The sequence below is a fragment of the Ananas comosus genome, linkage group 6 (genome assembly GCF_001540865.1).
Source record: "Ananas comosus cultivar F153 linkage group 6, ASM154086v1, whole genome shotgun sequence".
Lineage (NCBI taxonomy): Eukaryota > Viridiplantae > Streptophyta > Magnoliopsida > Poales > Bromeliaceae > Ananas > Ananas comosus.
This window is the reverse complement of record NC_033626.1, coordinates 8,476,294-8,498,034: the sequence shown is the minus strand read 5'-3', so window position 1 is coordinate 8,498,034 and position 21,741 is coordinate 8,476,294. Positions and strand designations below refer to the sequence as shown.

Below are 21,741 nucleotides of genomic sequence, written 5' to 3'. Positions count from 1 at the left end.
GAGTATTTATGTTCAGCTCCTACCATCATTCTGCTTAGATAGTAGCATGCAACTTCTTTTTCGTTAGCATTATTTTGAGCAAGAAGTGCTCCTAAAGAAGCTGGCATTGCTGTGATATACAAAACAAGTGGTTTGCCTTTAATTGGGGCCGCTACCACTGGAGGACTGAGCAAATATCGCTTTATACTGTCAAAAGCTTTTTGACAAGAATCATCCAATTCAAACTCAGCTCCTTCTTTCATTAATTTTGTGAATGGATGGATGCGTCCTGAAAGATTGGATATGAAACGCCTAATATAAGCAAGTCTTCCTTCTAATGACCTTAGCTCCCTCAAATTCTTCGGAGGTGGCATTTCTATGATGGCTTTTATTTTGTCAGGGTCAATTTCAATGCCTCGATACCGAACTATAAATCCAAGAAATTTCCCCGATGTGACGCCGAAGGCACCTTTGAGTGGATTCATTTTTAACTGATGCTTTCTTAGGCGTTGGAAGACAACCCGAAGATCTTCTATATGATTGCTCCTTTCTCGAGATTTGACCACGAGATCGTCAACATAACATTCGACTTTATGGTGTAGTAGGTCGTCAAAAATGACAGTCATTGCTTGCTGGTATGTTGCCCCTGCATTTTTTATGCCAAATGGCATAACTTTGTAATAGAAAATTCCTTTCGGTGTACGAAAAACTGTGTGAGGAGCATCCTCCGGTGACATCTTTTTTTGATTGTATCCCGATGAGTCATCCATAAATGACAGTGCATCATGTCCTGTAGTTGAATCTATCATAATTTTAGTAATTGGCACTCAAAATTCATCTTTAGGACACGCCTTGTTCAAGTCATGAAAGTCCATGCATATGCGAATTTGGCCATTCTTCTTTCTTACTGGCACTATATTTGCCAACCAGGTAGGGTAGTGGACTTCTTCTATAAATTCGGCACTGATCAATTTATCAACTTCAATGATAATTTGATCCTGTAAGTCTGGGCGAAATCGTCATTGTGATTGCTTGACAGGACTGGCCTTTGGATCAATCGACAATCGATGCATAGCTACATCAGGGTTAAGCCCAGGCATCTCCTTATAACTCCAAGCAGAGCAATCCCGGTGCTCTATCAGAAAATTCTTGTATTGTTCCTTTTCCTCATCAGATAATGACGCACTAACAAAAATAGGCCGGGGGTCATCCTCAGTACCAAGATTAAGTTCAGTTAACTCATCGACTGTTGCTTGTCCTCCATCTTCAAGCTCTTTAGGCGCGGGAGTACCGTCGACAATCTCTCCAATGCACGTCTCTAGAGGGCTATCAAAAGGCCTTGCGAATATATCTAGAGAAGATGTCGAAGGTGAATTGTTCTGCCTCATTATTAAATTGTCAATAGGCTAGAGTAAAAGCTCTTCATCATCAAATTCAGAAGAATCGACAAGAACTACAATAGTGTGATTACAAGAACGACATGGCCATTTAAGCAAAGGCTCAACATACACAAGTCCTTGTCGGCGACGACGTGCTTCTACATCTTGCATGTTGTTAGAGGGAACCCATAACTTCTCAAATATAGAGGGAGTGGGGGTCAATCGTCCTTCATCTGTAACTTGCATGCCTACCCGACGCAGTAAATGTTTAAGTCGATCATCCTTCACCATGGCGACTGTTGACATTTCCTCATCCTCTTTTAGTGGAAAAGGTTCAGAATACCTCACAGCTTCAGAAGTTTTGTAAAGCAATATAGGTTTGCGCCCCGGTATAGTTGAACGGATAACTCGAACACAAACATCTTCTATGGTTGTCGACATTTGACTTGAAAGAGGAAAGAAAAAATTTTGTAGCTCATCAGGGACTTTTGACACAAAAATGGCCATTGTTTGAAAATGTGTACTACTCTCATCCTCGGAGTCACTTCCCAATAAAATGGGATCATTAAGATTTTGGTGACAGTCACGTTTAACATTTTTCTCTTGCTGAAGGGTTCGAAATGAGCTAGCATTGATCATATTATATGCTAGAGGTGGAATGTTTGCATATTTCTTTTTGTTTAGATTAAAAGCTAACCTTGAAGAGGATGGAGCAGCTTCTAAAAAGAATTGAGCATCAGCATAATGGGAAAGTTTCCAAGAGAAAGGGTTAGGATTTCTATAAATTCTCTTTTGTCGGCCGTGCTCATCTTTGTACTTGAGGCATTGATGAAGAGTCGAGGGCACAATTTGAAATTCATGGATCCAGGGTCGCCCTAGTAACATCGTGTAAGAGGTGTCGGCATCAATAACATAGAATCTCACCAATGTTTTTAGCTCTTGTAAAGAGAGCATTAACTAGATTGAACCCAAGGTATGTTCATCAGACTTATTAAACCCTGAAATAACGACATTTTCTGGTTCAAGATCATCAACCGAATGCCCTAATACTCGTAATGTTTGAAGAGGAAGTATGTTAACTGCAGATCTTGGATCAACCAATATGCGTTTGAGAGCGACTCCTTTAACGTGTCCTTGTACATATAAGGGACGATTGTGTTTATGGTTTGGGGTCATAAATTCTTCCTCAGAAAATGTGATTTGATTCACCTCTTCGTCAACTTGATTCATGAGATGAATTTCAGCCATCACCGTCGCATAAGGTTCAGGGTTAAGAAGAGCTTCCACCAATGCTTCTCTTAATTCCTTAGCCATCATTAAGGTATCAAAAACACTAAGAAGAGCAGGAATTCTTTTCGAATGTGTGATAACATTATAATCCACATTACTCTTCTTGCCATGAGGTGCAGAGATGTGTTTTTAAGGTGGCTTCAATGTACTCTCAGATTGTTTTTCTTTATCTTGGCACATAGGTGGATCTGAGAGCTGCTTGAATTTTCAAAGTTCCGTACCATCGGCTTCAAAGTTTCGCAGGTAAATAAGAGCATCTTTATTTAGAGCTGTTGCTTCTTGTGGAAAAAGCAACACTTCATCATCGGAGTCTGATAAAGATAGTGTTTGAATTGATGAAATATTGCAAAAGACCCGTAAAGGCGAAATAGAGACAGAATTCACTTCTCGCTTTTCAGGTGTGTTCAGGACTTTAGGGGAAGTGCAAATACCCCATTTTTGACAGCCTTTTCCAACCAATCCTTAAATGTGATACAATCTTCAATTGTGTGCCCAACAAATCTATGACAAGGGCAATAATGAGGGTCGTCAATTTTATTGACTTGCTCTGGTCTAGCTGGATTTGGTAGAGTGAGCCTTTGAGACTTAAGAGCTTGTCGAAACAGTTTCGGAATGGCTTCTCGTCGGAAAGAGTAGACCCTATTCAATCTTTGCTCAAAAGTTGGCCTAACCTATTTAGCTGAAACATCATCCCCTCCGATTATTATGGCTTTTTCTTTATCAGTGGAGGGTTGGTTAGAACAGTTGGTTGCGTTATTATTGTCGAACCCTTTAGCAGGAGGATTATTTGCTCTTCGTAGGCACTTCTAGTTGACTGGGGCTTTTTAGTTTTATCTCCAGAAAAAAACCCTTTATATATGGCTAGAAGTTCAGGACTTTTTCTATACTAAGCTTCCAACTTAGCTGCCGTTTGAGATAGGCTTTGGAAGGACCTTGGGGTTTTCAAAATAATTTGCACCCCTAACAAAGGATGCATCCCCCCTATACAAAGTCGAACTGCTTCCTCAGCGCGAATTTCTTGCGAACAATTAATGCTGGTATTTTTCCACCGAGTAATGTATTCTTCGACCTTCTCTTCTCTTTCTTGTCTAAGATCGGCCAACTCTCTAAGAGTAATTTCTCTCTTTGTAGAAATAAAGTGAGACTTGAATTGAGCCTTCATCATTGGCCAATCCTGAATAGAGCTGGGTGGTAACTTTGAATACCATTGGAAAGCCTCTCCCTTTAAAGATAGTGGAAATTGGCGCAATAAAAGTGAACCATTTGTGACTGTGTCTCCACAAGCCGCCTCAAAATGGGTGAGGTGTTCTCGAGGGTCTCCCGTTCCATCAAACATTTGGAACTGAGGTCTGGTATATCCTGGAGGGAAGGGGACTAAGTCATGCCAAGCTTGGTATGGCTTGTTACTCTCGCTCAAAAGTGGTTCGTTATCTTGTGCTAGCTGTTTGAATTTCGCAACTACTGCTGAATCAATAAATTTTTGTAGAGCTTCAGGGTCCATAGGATTTGCCGTTGCAATTTGGGGCTCCCTTGTATCCACTCTATCATGCCCTTGTACTTCAACAGCCGGAGTTGCTGAAATTCCAATTTGTTCGATGTGGGATGGTTCAGGTCTGGATTGTTGAACTAGGCGCTGAACCATGTCGCACAACATTTGTACTCGCCCTTTAAGTTGTTCAAGTTCCTCATCTCGTTGAGCAACTTGCATCTCATTATTAGTAGTATTTGCTTCTTCAGCCATATTAGTAGCAAATACTACATCAGCTCGGCGAGAGGAAGACAACGTTGTTGCTACTTCCTCTGTATTGATATTTTGATGTTCTATTCCTTCTGTTTCTTCTTGCGATGCTAGCCTATCAGGGTTGTCGACAGCTATCCTTTCACAAGCAGCTGTTTGAAGACGAGTTCTAAGACCTGGCCTTGTAGCTATACGCCTCAACTCTTCAGGATCTTGAGGTAGTTCAAATAGCCTTCTAAGGTTTTCAACGTTCTCATTGGCATCAGAGTCTTGCCCCTGGTCAGAGTCGGCTCCAGTAGTGAAACAAGAGAACCTCAAAGGAGTTGGACGAATATTGGTTTGTTGTCGACAGTATTGTCGCATCCGAGCTCTTCGTTCATTTCACACTTGTGCTGCAGACTTGTTAAGCCAATTGCTTCTTTGAACATCTGATGCTTGCCGAGCATGAAGTTGAATGAAGTTGGAAATATGCGGTGCTGGAGTATTTCTTGAAAGACCGGCAAATCTATTGCTTGTTTTCTTCACATCATAAAGCATGTTAATTGAAGGGCTTGAGTTTTCATTTGAGTTTGGCATGTAGATTGATTGTCTTGATGCATCGTTTGTTTCTTTTGGGATGAGTAATTACCCTTAGAATATGAGGCCCCCAATGTAGAGACACATTATCAATCATGGGTCCCTTTGCCTTTCTTATATAGGAAGCTTGCCGAATTTTGTCAACTCTAGAAACTTGCCCCCAGCACCTAGCATTGGTGTTTGAAGTGGCCGTTTTTGTTGATACCCCAAGCTTTATGTTCTTAGGATACGATTTTGTTGGGGCTTTCATTGTTTGTTTTCGAATCATGACAAAATGATTTGAGCCACTCGAGTTCGACTTTTGCATATCAGTCTGTTGCTTAAAACCATGAGTCTTTTCTTACTTAACTGATTGCTTAGCATGTTCAAAAGTCTTCACGTTGACATCCCCGTACCATACGACGACAACGGGCGGAAATGATCCAAATTGGATTTGAAAGCTTGTAATAGCTGCCATTTCGAATTGTGCTTTTGCTTTTCCTCCTGCACAAAAATGTTACAATAATTAGTAATAGTACGAAGCAGAAGAATAAATTATCATATGACCAGCAAAGATGGGAGGAGGAGTATGTCCCCAATGAAGTCGCCATTTTTGTAAGAGTTAAAAATTTAAAAGCGTTTGCATTAGATGAGAGGATTATATGTTGAAAAACCGAGATTAAAGGTTCTATACTCCTTAGGAATCATAAAGATTTCTAATTAATTACGCCTATTCATATTTAGACAACCTCCGATTAAGCTGGTCAATTATGATACTTAGCAAAACAGAATGCATTTCTTTTATTACTCTTGTACATCGGTGTACAAAAATTAAAACAACTGAAAAAGAGGAAAAGCGACAATTATCATCTCTCTACTTCTCTCCTTTTCAAGGTATTTCTCCAAACAATGTCGGTCATGCATCATGCATAAGCTTTCTTTGGTATTTCATCGAGCATTTGACACGCACACAAGTAATGTGCAAATTGCCTTTGACATTTCATTGAATACTTGGCACGCGTACATGAACAATGCAGCATGCTCAAGTTTCCTTTGACATTCTGTTATATGCACACCATTTTTGGTGTTTCATCGAACGCTTAGCACGCGTACATGAACAATGCGCTATGCACAAATTCTTTTTGGCATTTTGTCTAACACTTGGCATGTGCACATAAATTATCCATCATGCACAGCTTGTTTTTGACAAAGCCAATTCAAAAATAGCGACAATCAATAATTTGATTGGAGCTTTCCGTCGACGGCTAAGCGTCAAACGGATAGTCGTTCGTCTACCGCTGGCAGCTAAGCGTCAAGCAGATGATCATCGTCGTCGTTGTCGTCGTCTACCGCCGACGGCTAAGTGTCAAGCGGATCGTCGTCGTCGTTGTTGTCGTCTACCGCCGATGGCTAAGCGTCAAGCAGATGATCATCGTCGTCGTTGTCGTCGTCTACCGCTGACAGCTAAGGGTCAAGCGGATGATCATCGTCGTCGTTGTCGTCGTCTACCGCTTACGGCTAAGCGTCAAGCGGATGATCATCGTCGTCGTTGTTGTCGTCGCCGCCTTTACCGCCGACGGCGAAGCGCCAAATGGATCGTTGTCATTGTCATCGCTGCCTTTACTGCCAACGGCGAAGCGTCAATTGGATCATTGTCGTTGTCGTCAACGCCTTTACAACCGACGGCGAAGAGTCAAGTAGATCGCCGCCATCGTTGCCGTCGCCGCCTTTACCGCCGACGACGAAGCGTCAAGCGGATCATCACCGTCGTTGTCGTCGGCGCAGCAACAACAGGCGGATGGCCACCTCCTTGGTCGATGATGACGCCACACTAGCAAAAGGGAACGTGCACCACTCCGGGATCAACGACGACGGGGCAACGGCAGTCAGCAAAGGTGTAGGAATGGCGACGAGCGGTCGTCTTTTATTGGTTGACGATGACCCGGCGTAGTAGAGGTTGATGACGGCATGTATAGCCCGGTGTGCGTAGAAAGCTCAATGTATGGAGTGCCTTGACTAGGAGAGTAGAGGGAGAAAAAAAAAATGAAAGTGAGAGAATCTAAACCCACCTTTCTATTTGGCTCATTTTTTTTATCCAAGTTTCTTTTCTCTCTTTTTTTTTGTGAGTAGAATTCTCTCTTTTTTTCTTTGTTCACTTCTCTTTATATAGATAGAGGGTGGTGGAGGTTTATGGTGCAGAGAAAAGTAAATGGTGGAGAAGTGGAGGGAGTGATAGAGAAGTGGAGGAAGTGGAGGAAAAGTGGAAGGAATGGTGGAGAAACTTGAGGGAGTGATGGAGAAGTGGAGTAAATGATGGAGAAAGTGGAGGGAGTGATGGAGAAGTTGAGGGAATGGTGAGAAAGTAGAGGGAATGGTGGAGAAAGTGGTGGGAATGGTGAGAAAGTGGAGGGAATGGTGGAGAAAGTGGTAGAAATAGAGGGAATAGTAGGAGATAGTGAAGGAGTGAATTTAGGGAAGTGATCATCAATTTTTTTTTAACACCAATTTGCATAAAAAATCTATTAGTTTTGCGCTTTTGCAAAAGTAGGCTGCATTTTTGGATTTCGTAGATTCGGGCCGAATTTTCAGAAGGATGACCAAACTATCCCTCTTTCAAAATGCATAAAAATTATATGCTTTAAATGCCTAAAAAAATACAACTGCTAAGCCATTAAGTGTAAATTTTTTTGAAAATAACAACTGCTAAACCATAATTACATGTACCTTTTTCGTGAAACGAGAATCCTCATTCAAGACAAAATAAAAAGAATAAAGTATAATTAATAAAATTAAAGAGTGCAACATTGTAGTATCCCGGGAAGGCAGCATCTGCGGCTTGTCGACACGTTGGGAGAGTGTCGGGACAAGTCCGAGTCGCGTTGACGCGAAATAGACGCAAAGCAGACTCAGTGCGACGCGCAAGCAGGAGGTTAACCTGAAAACCTACAAATGTAGGATTTTCTGCTTGCTGTACCGGTACAACATCAGAGGTGTACCGGTACACTACACCTGTTTCCGCGCAGCTGCTCTTGGGTTGCCATTTGTATCGGTACAACCGCACGTGTACCGGTACAACCGCACGTAGATAAGGGGCTTTTTGGTCTTTTCATGTCTCGATCGTGTCACTCTCACCTACTCTTCTTCTTATACCTTCAGAGAGGCAGAGAGAGAGTATTCTTGCTGGCTTTTCTCTCTCTCTCTTGCTCTTGAGCCGTGCGTGGATGGAGGAGCTCGGGTGGACTTGGATCGTCGCCGACGTCGCGCCGCGGTGCCGTTCGAGCGTGCGTTCGTCGTGGTAGCGTCGTGGGGAGGCCGGGCGAGCGTGTGGTTCCGCCGTTCTCGACTTCGCGCCGGATTGGGAGTAGCTTTTGAGGTGGGTTAATTATCGATTACCTTCTAAGTGTATATGTAGTTGACATGTGTTCATTGTGTTGTTGTGCATATGGATATTGCTCGATTCATGGATTTAATATATTTATCTACAAAATCTGAATTGGTGCCTAATACTGGACTATATATACTTGCACATGTTAGACTTGGATATGACTTAGGAGAAAATCCGCGATTCTACCATGTCATATACTTAAACTACCTGATTTAGCTCTAGGAGCCGTGATTTGTTTGTATCACCGCAGTATTCGAGCAGTGGATACCCAGGGTAGCTTAGAATGTATTTACGCTCGTGCTGAAGTGCCGAGTGTAATTTTACAGCAGTGATTAGGCTGTTCGAGATTGTCGGGTGCCGTTGGGGTTGACGGTGGACCCAGATTGTTGTTGTTGCATCAGATTGTGCCGAGGGCACGTGAGTTCAATTGTGAGACCCTGTTTACTTGACTATAGCCTGTGAGAGCCTGATTGAGCTCAACAGAGACACGTTTGCATACTCGGTTGGGTAGCGCCCACGAGTGCCACTCCGGAGTTGGGCTTTGTGCTGTTGCGTTGGTGTCGTTTGGTCCTGGTTGGACTTGCTCTCCATTGACGACCTGGTTTGGTGTCAGATTTTATAGCTTCGACAGGCGAGACGAGTGTGTTCACAGTCCCTAGTGAGATTGGGTCAGGCTTTACTATTCCTACAGAGTGTTGGTGTTCGACCGAGATAGTATAGGTGCATATAGCCGTAAATTTATTCAGCTTTCTTACTATACTTGTTTACTTCTGTAGACTTAGTGGGTGGGCCGATGATTTTGAGGGCGGCACCCACTGAAGACTACTTGTTTTTACAGTAGTTCTCACGCTCAGTTGTTTCCTTTCATTTTGCAGAGCCGTCGTCTTCGGCTGCTGCTGCTGCTACTGATCTTGATCGTGGCAAGGGCGTCACGAGTTAGAGCCCTACCAGACGAGCCATAGCTAGTGGAGTACCAGCTACAGGTAGTTGTAATTTTTGGTTCATTACATACTGATGTTATACCTCGCTGGTGCAAGAGTTTTGTACCTGGATATTGTGTATGTACTGATCCATTATTATTATATACTTGTTTATTCTTTTTCCTAGCAGCTCTATACTACTGCTTGTAGTATTGTTGGATTACAGGTACAGCTGTCGCTTCGTATACAGGAGAAATTCCTATGTATACGGCGGATTTGTCGGCACGTCCGGGGAATCGAGTAATCCGGGGCGTGACAAACATTCTCTCAAATAATGCAACATACTCTTCCAAATAGTACAATATCTGTATAAATAGTGCAACATATGTATTGTTAATACACATTTTGCATAATTTTTACACTAAATTACGTACAGTTTAATATATTGCGCGAAAATAATATAATATATTACAACATACTATAAAAATTATACAATACATGTACAAACGGTGCATATTTTATACTATTTGTATATATATTTACACCATTTATGTAAATACTAGTTAAGTACCCGTGCTTCGCGGCGGACGGCAAAATTTACAGTGAATACACAACAATAAATGTTAAACAACAGAAGAAAATAATATTTGTGCTACATTGTTAGAAATGTTAATGAATCATATTCAAATCTATAGAGGAGACAATACTTTCTTTGACTCCCTTATAGATTCATGTGCAATATAAAAAGTGTACAATATCCAAGTCAATATAATTCATCAAGTGCGCTTTAATTTGATGAATTATATTGACTCAAACGCCCAATTCATATTGGGTCTTATGTGTCATGTTTGGATTTAATATAATAGATTCTCGAAGGGATTATGTGAATTGTGCATGAGGCTTACAAACAAATAAAAAAAACAATCAAATATAAAATAAATGATCAGCAACTCACTTCGATGTTTTCAAACATGTTAAGATAATAGTAAATCTGAAAAAAGCAAGAAAATAAGAAAGACTGTTTATTGAACAAATAGTACATAAACCAATGAGTGGCAAGGTAAAAAACAATCAATTCTTACTTGATCATAAACAGAATCGGCAATATATAGTTCACCATGAACCTTCGTATCCTGTAATTTCAAGAAAATTTAACTAAAGGTATAATGAATTAGAAAAGGTGAAAATGAAATGGGTTGAAATTTCTACCACTCTCTATAAAACTTCATGTAGATAGCATGATTGCAGTTCATCCCACATTCATCCTCTCTCTCAACATCGACCTCCGAAATACCCCTCGATACACAGGGCGCAACTCAGCGTAGATGATAATACTCAACCATATATAACAAAACTTATTTACGAAAAAAAAGGAAAAATAGCAGATAACAGAGGAGAGGTAACAGCCTGAGAACTTCATTTAGTCAAAGGACTATGGGCAAGAAAGCCAAATGAGCAGTTGTCCCAACTTCGATCAATCTCATATGAAAATAAATTAAAAGCTTAACAAAGAAATCAACAAAGAAACAAATTTCTATAGAAACCTCAATTTTAACAAAGAAACAAATGCGGCAACTCAACAAAGAAACAAAGGTGGCAACTTAACAAAGAAACAAATGTCTACTTAACAAAGAAACTAAATTTCAGTACTTCGCTTCTTTGTTTCTGGCAAGAAACTCAATTTTATAGAAAGCTTAACAAAGAAACAAATTTCACTATATTCCCGTAACGTGCTTACACTTGTTGTACTTTTTTGGATTTCACATTTATATGGCACACTCAATTTCGTAGAAAGCTTAATAAAGAAACAAATTTCACTTGCAAGTAGAATACCAGGTATAAGTATGCCTAGCAGTAGAAGACGGAGCAAGTGATCTTGCAAGGAGTACCTAGCAAGTAAAATTAGATAGCTCATCAATGAAATTATTCAAGCTTAGCTAAGTAGTTTACAGACCACTAACACTATGCTGCGGCTATATTTGACAAAATAGTTTCTCAAAGGACAAACTATTAAAATCTAGAGACCACTAACTGTAATATACTGAACTTACGCAAATTGCGAAGTTCAAGTGTGTGGAAGGATATTTGTAGCTAACCTACATCTTCTAAAGGGTTTAGAGAAGATATTGGACAAGTTTGAGAGTGATTGGAAGGCCAGAAGCATGAAAGTGCATTGTTCTGGCGAAATTCAGCATTTTCTGTATTGTGTACCGGTACAGCCATCATTGTGTACCGGTACACATTGGCAGATACGTGACAGTAAGGCTAGTTTTGTAATTTCACTCCTTGTCCCTATCTATTTGACCCCAGCACGACCTCTGGAGCTCCTTAGATGATGCTAGAGCTCAGAGAAGTGTTCTTGCACCTCTCTCATTTTCTCTCTCTAGGGTTTCTCTCTTTTCGAGTAGAAGTCGCCGATTCGAGCCGATTCCGCGTTCCGCTCGATGTTCGTTGGTTTGGAGACTCAAGGAAAGTCTTTGGCACGTGGGGAGAAGGATTCTTACTAAATTTCTGAGGTCCTATCACCAGGGGAAGCTGAGTTGCAGCTTTTGATAGGTATTTCGCTTAAGACTTCTCTAATTTGAAGTTTAGTATCGGAATTTGAGTTGTTTTAGTTTCTTTGCTCCCAGCTGAATTAGAAGGAGTTTCCAGCAGCTAGAGAGGAGTTAGTTAGCTCTGATTTATCCACTTTAGACCAAGGATAAGCTGCTTTGAAGCTTGATAAAGGTAATTAGTTATCTATGACTCTAGTTCGGCTATACGAGGTTTAAGCGAGTAAATTGATGCAGTTTGGAATTGTTTCTTCACAGCAGGTTTCCAAACCACCTTGAGCTAAATTGGTGACCTTGGGGGACTGGTTTGAAAGGTGTTTCAACCAAGGGTAAGCAGAAATTTCAGTTAGAAAACTGATTACGTAAGATTCCGACTATATTAACTAGTATACAAGTGTTTTGATGCCGTTTGGTGATTACTCGCAGCAAGGTTGCAATCGACCGTTGGATTATCTTCGACTAACTTGTGAGAGCTTTTGGAGGTTAAACTTGAGGTACTAAAGTGAACCAAAACAGGGATTTAAGTTACTACTATGTACTAAGTGAGAATTTTGCCGATTTCGGACATTTTGGCCATCGCTTCAATGCGATTTTGATACTCAGTTTTCAGCAGGTTTGAGACCTAGCGAGCTGACTTTTGGGAATCAGTTGGGGCTGGATCGAGCTTAGTGCTAGGTGGGTTTGACCTAACCAGAGCAAGTGAAGCTCCCCTATGTTCTATATGTAACTATAGATTTGGTACATAGGTGCATTTTATGATTATGTGATTGATAAGGATTTGAAACATCGTCGCCGCATCGGTTGAAATATTGTAATGAAACCTCTATGAAATAGAGAGAACTCATGCATAAAAGTATTCATGCATAAAGTATTCATGCATTAAAGTATTCTTGTTTAGTTCAATTGAATAACCAAGAGATAAGTTTATTATGCTTCTATAAAGTAGAGAACAATGACATTCTCTTGACCCTATTGATAGTATATGAATAGTGAGAAGTTTCTAATGCAATATGTAAAATTGGCATTACTTTTATATATTACTAATCTAGTGGATATTAGCAAGTTTTATTGTTTATCATATTGAGAATTCCGATCAATAGATCGAGAGTGAGAACAAAGTGTACTATGACATGATGATTGAGACATATTGGGCTATGGACTTTGCTTGCTTGCCATCGTGCTCATTCGCACACGCTTGTGAGGGTAGCTCCCTACAAGCCGGCGCTCCGGAGTTGGCCTACGTGACAGATGCTCGCCCGTGCGGGATTCGGTGCCGAAGTGGATTGCCGTGGGGAGTGCATACTACCACGGGGCCATTAGGCGCGGCGCAAGCTGGACTACCTTGTGTAGATCCTTATGAATGCAATTAAAGTTCGAAATGACAGTAATGAATGATTACCAGTTATAGCGTACAGTATTTACTTACACGTTCATGTTATGTTCATGCTTACAGCAGTTGCTATGCTTTTATTATTCAGTCGATTCATTACTTCAGAAAGTATGATTACATGTTGATTACATGTTCATTACCCATTAACAGTATAGATATATCATGCAATTACTGCTTTTATTTTTATTCAATACCTCATGAGCCTAGTGGTGTAATTCGCCGAGGCTGGCGGCTTATCCACCGGGAACTATTGGATAATAGTTCTCACGCCCTTTTTATTATTGTTTTTACAGAGCCACTTACATGAGAGGCTAGGGATCGCGGCAAGGGAGTCGTGTCTAGCTAGATCTAGCATTGGAGCTTGACTAGATGATCACCTTGCTTTTCGGGCTACGGCCGAGGGTGATGTCCCCGTGTATAGAGAGACCACCACTGTACCTATATTTTTGTGTACCTTGTGATGTATATGTGGTTGGGAACCAGAGATTATAGTTTTGATATTTCTCTACGATGTTGAGATTTTGGGTTGTGTACTCCTTGTTCCTCTGATGATGGTCTTATTGACTTATACTTTGCTCTGATATCAGGATTGGATTTTTTCTATGTTTTCTTCCTATCGATTTGCTTCTTTGTAGACGCCTTATATACTGCAAGTGTATGGCGGGTCTGTGCACGTACCGGATATGCTTCTGCTGGTAACCGGGCGTGACACTAACACTTGAAGAAAAAACGCCACTGTGTAAATAACATTCTCTGTCAACTTAACCATAAAAATTAGTTTTCGTAAACAATAGTATACATCAAAACATAGGAGAGCTAATCAAAGAATAATAGCTTTATACAGTATGAAAGCGTTCTTCCCTTCGACAGTTCTTTGTATCTAAATAATATATAGCACAGCATCCTAGTACCAAAACACACATCACATAGATACATTTCCGCTAGTAATTCCCCTTTTCTTTTTCCCTTTTCTTTGTCACACCTGCTCACCTCGAATCTGGGCTGGTATGGTGAACTCTATCTCCACTGTGAACACCTCCTTCTTGTTTCCCACCTAGAGAAGGGGTGAACAGAATAGAGTTAGCATAAAATATTACGGACAATTTCTTGCGGTAGAGAAATAAGAACCAATCAGAAAACCATGCCAGCTGAATTTCTTAAAAGTTATCTCAAAAACAATAAACAACAAATCCATAATTCCACTCCGAAGCAACAAAATGCAAGCTGCTAGGCAAAGGACCAATCAACCAACAAAAATAGGACATTTTCTTCAAATTTAGAGCAAATTTCAAAGCCCAGGAAAAAATATTGTATACAGGTATGATGACTTCTAGAAAACACTCCAAACTCCTATCTAATCCTTTTTATCCATCTGATATGTGAAATCTACGCCCCAAAAAGCAACCCTAGCAACTCCAGATCCTGGGTATGCGACGGCGAAAGCGAGGTTTCTCGCGGGATTTTTGGGATCGGCCGTCGTGGGTGACGGTGGCAGCGCGATCTCTGGGATTTGCGTACGGGGCGATGGATCGGCCTGAGTTGACGGCCGGCGGCGCGGGATTTCCGGGATCGGCCGACCGATCTGAAGCGACGGGTGCAAGATCTCCGTGATCCATGCACGGCGCGGATCTCGGATGATGGGATCGCCGGGATCTGGCGGAGAAGAAGGAGGGGCGATCCTATAGGAAAAGTAGGGGTTCGTAGAGAGAGAGAGAGAAAGGCTGTGTCGGGACTTGGGAGAGATGTAGGGGACCTACTGCTCAGATGGTTGAGAAAGGGTTGATGGGGCCTACTTCCGAAATAAAGGGAGGCGCCAGGAAAAAGGGGCCCACGGGTCAGATGGTAAAGCGAAGAGTAAAAAGGGCCACAGGCCGAAAAGGCGAAGAGGAGAGGGGGGAAAGAGAAAGAGATGAACCAAAAAGGTGGACAGGAGCGACCCACAGGCCGAAAATAGTGGGACCCAGACCGAAAACGCGGAGCAACTGTAGAAGCAGTTTTCGGTTCGCCCTTTAATGTATTGGTATTGATTGCACTATTATGATAGGATGTTGCACCATTTAGATGTGTATTGCACACTTTCTTTTTGAAAATTAAATTTCATTGCATATTAAATAAAGTGCCAAATTTTTTGGAAATGACAACTGCTAAGCCATAATTATATGTACCTTTCTCGTGAAATGAGAATTCTCATTCAAGACAAAATAAAAAAATAAAAAATAATTAATAAGATAAAGAGTATAATATCCTCTCAAATAGTGCAACATACTCTTCTAAATAGTGCAATATTTGTATAAGTAGTGCAATATATACATTTTTAATACATATTTTGCATGATTTTTACACTAAATTACGTACAGTTTAGTATTTTACACTATTTGTACAGATATTTACACCATTTGTGTAAACGTTGCATTATTATGAGAGAATGTTGCACCATTTAGATGTATGTTGCACTATTTCTTGTTGAAAATTAAATTTCATTGTATATTAAATAAAGTGTCAAATTTTTTAGAAATAACAACTGTTAAGCCATAATTACATGTACCTTTCTTGTGAAACGAGAATCCTTATTCAAGACAAAATAAAAAGAATAAAAAATAGTTAATAAGATGAAAGAGTGTAAGATTCTCTCAAATAGTGCAACATGCTCTTCCAAATAATAATAAGATAAAAGAGTGTAAGATTCTCTCATATGAAATGTGTATTAACAATAGATATGTTGCAATATTTATACAGATATTGCACTACTTGGAAAAACATGTTGCACTATTTTAGAGGATGTTGCACTCTTTTATCTTATTAATTATTTTTTATTCTTTTTATTTTGTCTTGAATGAGGATTCTCGTTTCACGAGAAAGGTATATGTAATTATGGCTTAGCAGTTGTCATTTCCAAAAAATTTGACACTTCATTTAATATGTAATGACATTTAATTTTCAAAAAGAAAAAGTGCAATACACATCTAAGTGGTGTAATATCCTCTTATAATAGTGCAACGTTTACACAAATGGTGTAAATATCTGTACAAATAGTGTAATATATGCACTGTTTATGCATATATTATATTATTTTTATAGTATATTCTAATATATTATATTATTTTCACGTAATATACTAAACTATACATAATTTAGTATAAAAATCATACAAAATGTGCATTAACAATAAATATGTTGCACTATTTATATAGATATTGCACTACTTGGAAGAACATGTTGTACTATTTTAGAGAATGCTGCACTCTTTCATCTTATTAATTAAACTTTATTCCTTTTTTTTTGTCTTGAATGAGAATTCTCGTTTCACGAGGAAGATCTATATAATTATGGCTTAGCAGTTGTAATTTCCAAGAAATTTGATATTTAGTGGTTTAACAGTTGTATTTTTCTATGCATTTAAAGCATGTAATTTTTATGTATTTTGAAAGAGTGGTAGTTTGGTCATCCTTCTGAAAATTCGGTCCGAATCTACAAAATCCAAAAAGACAGCTCATTTTTGTAAAAACTCAAAACTAATAGATTTTTTATGCAAATTGGCCTAGTCTTATTGAAAGGACACTTCTTTTCTCATTAAATTTTGACTAAATTATAAAAACCTCCTTATAAATACTTATTTTTGCTTTTTTTTTCTTAACTTTTAAAAATCTATATTTTACCTCACTATTATACTCTTATGAGTATAGAGCTCTAAGCACTTCGTACTCATAAGTTGTTTTCAATTATTGAGCTTCCAAATCGACGATCCATTCTGTTAAATACGATTCAGAGTATTTGAAACTTCTAAAAAATAAATTTCGTGATTTTTCAAAGTCATAATAAAATCAATAAAGCAGGCATAAAATAAACAATTAAAATCGAATGATGTCCTAAAAATAGATGATCTGATCCTTCAATTTAAGATCGGAGTTATTAATCTTTATCTAGGTAGTGAATAGAATTTTCTATAAAAAATTCAACATATTCCAATTCTTTTACACTGTTAAACTAATAAATATCCCATAGTACCGGTCATTAAAAATTGTCAATTTTTTTACCTTTTGATCGTAAGATAAATGATGTCAAATAATTATAAAATTTAATTTCTAGAAGTTTTAAATACTTCAAATAATGTTTAACGATATAGATCGTCGATTCGGAAGCTCTATCATCGAAAACGATTTATGAGTACGAAGACGATCGTACTCATAATAAGAGTTTAGTAGCTGGACTCATTTTACCTCGCTCTTCAACATATTAAGTTATTGCATTTAGCTCCTCTCCGTAATCCCTATTCCATTCATTTTTTATAATTTATACTGAAAATATCCTTCAAAATAAAAGAAATATATTAAAAACTTACTTTTACTTTTTGTAGAAAAATAAAAATAATTGATCATTTTGCCCTCTTTATTAAGGTTGTACTTCTCTGAAATTATATCTAAAATTTTAATAAGCCAAAAAATAGATATTTAAAAGAAAATTTTCTATAATTTAATCTTAAATTTTTGTCCAACCCAATCTAAAGTCTCATAGTACTTAACCGACGACTTCAAGCCAAATTAAATCCCAACATCCTGATCTCGGTGGTGTACTTTCCGGATAAATATAATTCAATTTCTTAGTTTTTGTTTGTGTTGCACTTTAATTTCTGATATATGTTGGTAAATAATTTTGCAAATTATATTTTAATTTTATTTGAAATAAACCAAAGTTCTCAAGTCATTTTTATTGTTGAGGGATATATTGAGTATTATTTTATGTGAAGAAAATAGTCTTTCTTTTTTCTTTTTTTTTTGAGATAGTTAAGGGGTAAAATGCAATACAGACAAGCACACGCAGGCATGCACACACATGCATGCAAATATTTGAGAATTAATTGCATATGTATTCCTAAATTATAATAAAATTGCATACAGTTTTAGTTAATTAAATATATTCCGTCAAAATTGCACTAGTTGCAAGTACATCCCTAGTAATTAATTGACAGGTTAAAATTAATTTTTTCTTTGATAAAATAATCATTCATTTTTTAAATAAATATTTTTAAATTATACTTAATATTAGTTATTATTTTTGCTATTTTATTATGATGTTCATATCATTCCACGTAAATTATAAATTCTAAGAAAAAAATTATAAATACTATTTATTTTTAACAAGGACATAATATATGATACAATCCGTGAAAATTTAACAGTCGCATCATTTGTCAACCACTAAGAACAAACTTAAAAATATTAGAGTATTAAAAAAATTTATTTGATAGCTAAAATATTTATAGTGATAAATATGTAATTTTAAAAGTATATATCGGGTCCGGCTACTATACTCTTATTAGTATGATTGTCTTTATATTTATAAGTCGTTTTCGATGAGAAAAGTTTCGAATATTTATATCGTTAAATATTATTTAGAGCATTTGAAATTTTAGAAATTAAATTTTATAATAATTTTTTGACATCATGTACCTTACAATCAAAACATCTCAAAGTTGCCAACTTTTGACAGCAGTATGGAGTAGTTGCTAGTTTAACGCTGTACAAAAATTGAAATTAGTTAAATTTTTGATAAAAAATTTTATTCATTATTTAGATAGAGATTAATAACTTCGATTTTAAATTGAAAAATTCGATTCTCTAATTTTAGAAGGTCGTTCAGTTTTAATCATTCATTTTATGCCTGCTTAATGGACTTTATAATAATTTTAAAAAATTATGAAATTTAATTTTTAGAAATTTTAAATTCTCTAGATAATATTTAACGGTATGGATCGTCGATTCGGAAGCTTTATCATCGAAAATGACTTATGAGTACGAATGTGATCATATAAGAGTGTAGTAGTTCTATATATATATATATATATATATATATATATATATATATATATATATAGGATAAATTACACTGTTACCCCCTGAACTTTTGGCGAACTTTTACTTTACCCCTCGAACTTCTAAAATGAACATCTAACCTCCTAACTCTAATATTTCGTTCATATTACCCCTTCCGTCAGTTTTCCGTCAAGCTCCGTTAACCGGAAACTGACAGAAGGGGTAAAACGAATGAAATATTAGAGTTTAAGGTGTTAGATGTCTATTTTAAGAGTTTGAGGGGTTAAGTGAAACTCGCCAAAAGTTCAGGAGGAAGTAGTGTAATTTACTTCGTAGGGAACTCTTGACTATAAATTATTTTATTATAATATGTTACTTATGGATTGACTACTAATTCTCAAGTTAGTAATCATACTTGATTTTGAATTTATATATATTTTTTATCCTAAAATAAATTATATCATACTTTATCCTACATTTTATTGTAATAAAATAAAAATGAAAGAAATGAATTAAAGTGGTTTAAAGATAAAAAAAAGAGCGATACAAACTATCTACGATGCTCGAACACTCCTGGTGTACTAGCTAATATGGTTGATTTACAATAGGTGTCCTCACTCGGATATAGAGATTTTAATTCTCAGTTAATTTTCTGTAGTACTCATTGTCCATTTTATCTTTAGAAGTATTGTTCTATAAAATACACTTAAATAAAATTTTTGTACTTCATTTCAGCCAATTAGAAATTTTTAATATAAAAATATAAAAATAATTTATAGTAAAAATTTGGGTAAATTGTATTGTTACCCCCTGAACTTTTGGCGAGTTTCACTTCACCCCCCAGACTCCTAAAATAGACATCTACCACCCTAAATTCTAATATTTCATTCGTTTTACCCCTTCCGTCAGTTTTCGGTTAACGGAGCTTGACGGAAAACTGACGGAAGGGGTAACATGAACGAAATATTAGAGTTTAGGGCGTTCGATGTCCATTTTAGAAGTTCGAGGGGTAAAGTGAAACTTCGCCAAAAGTTCAGGGGATAACAATGTAATTTACCATATATATATATATATATATATATATATATATATATATATAGAGTAAGTCTTCTGTACTTTCGAAAGTACGGAGATCTCCGTGCTTGTAAGTTGTTTTCGATGATAGGAAATCTGATTCGACGATCGGCTCCGTTAAGTATAATCTACTCTATTGGAACTATTTAGAAACCAAATTTTATAATTTTTTGACACCATTTAACAAGCGATCAAAAGGTCTCAAAAATGACTATTTTAATGGCCGATGTGGCACGTTTTTAAGTTCAACGGTGTAGAAGTATCCAAATTAGATGAAAATTTAATAGAAAATTCTACTTAACATCAATAGTAAGACCAATACTTTCGATTTGAAATTTGAGTCCTTTATCACTGTTTTTTTATGAGATTTTTATTTTCAGCCGTTCATTTTGAGGCTACTCGTTTACTAGACAAACGAAATTAAAAAATTATGAAATTTGGTTTCTAGGTAGTTCCAACAGCGTAGATCATATCTAACGAAACCGATCGCCGAATCGGATGCCCCATTATTGAAAACAACTTACAAGTACAGAGGCTCCCGTACTTTCGAAAACATAGGAGCCTAGCACTATATATATATATGAGTCCGGCTGGAATTCTATCGATAGCACGAAGCATTTGGTGCTATCAAATTTTCTACCGTTAGATTTACCTCTTTTATCATTTTTATTAATTCGATTATACTATTCAACCAACTACCCACTCAACCCTAATGGGATCACATCATCATCCTAACCACACATCTTTTAATCTAAAGGCAGAAAACTTAATAGCACCAAGTCACTGGTGCTATTAATAGTATTCCAGCCTAGTTCTATATATATATATATATATATATATAGAGTGCGTCTGGTATGCTTATGGAAGCACGGAGCGCTCCGTGCTTCCACTTTGTTTTCGATGTTCGGACTTTCGAATTCAATGATCGGCTCGCGTTATGGACTTGATCTGGGATTTTGAAGTTATCTAGAAAATAAATTTGTAATTTTTGATATCATTTGCCTAGTAATCGAATAGCTCAAAATCAACGCTGAAAATAAAATTTACAAAATATGATGATATGAATTAAAATTTTAGATTAAAGTTATTGATTTGTTTTATATGGTATAAAGAATTTTCTATCAATTTCATGTGATTTGGATTTTCTACACGTTAAATTTGCAACCGGGCTCACCACGGCGTTAAACATTTTGATTTTGAGCCCTTCATCACTAGGCAAATGATATCGAAAAATCACAAATTTATTTCTAGATACTTAAATACTCTAGATCAACTCTAACGGAGCCTGATCTCGATGTCGAAAGTCCGACATCGAAAACAAGTGAAGCACGAAGGGTCGTGCTTCCATAAGCATACTAGCCTATCTTATATTAATATATTAATATTATATATATATATATATATATATATATAATTAAAATTAAGAATTTGGCTACTATATTATTACTAGTACGATCGCCTTTGTATTCATAAGTCATTTTTGATAATAGAGTTTTCGAATCGACGATCCATACCGTTAAACGTTATCTAAAGTATTTAAAACTTTTAGAAATCAAATTTCATAATTTTTTCAACATCATTTACCTTATGATTAAAAGGTCACAAAATTGACAATTTTTAACAACTGTTATGGAATACTTGATAGTTTAACAGTGTAAAAGAATTGGAA

General features: G+C 37.2%; 1 long non-coding RNA gene across 1 annotated transcript; it reads left to right on the top strand.

The window, feature by feature from the left end:
* Nucleotides 11,625–13,667, top strand: LOC109711174. The gene is made up of 6 exons (XR_002216527.1): nt 11,625–11,802; nt 11,877–11,973; nt 12,060–12,127; nt 12,225–12,292; nt 12,412–12,473; nt 13,482–13,667. It is a non-coding gene; the product is annotated as an uncharacterized LOC109711174 (long non-coding RNA).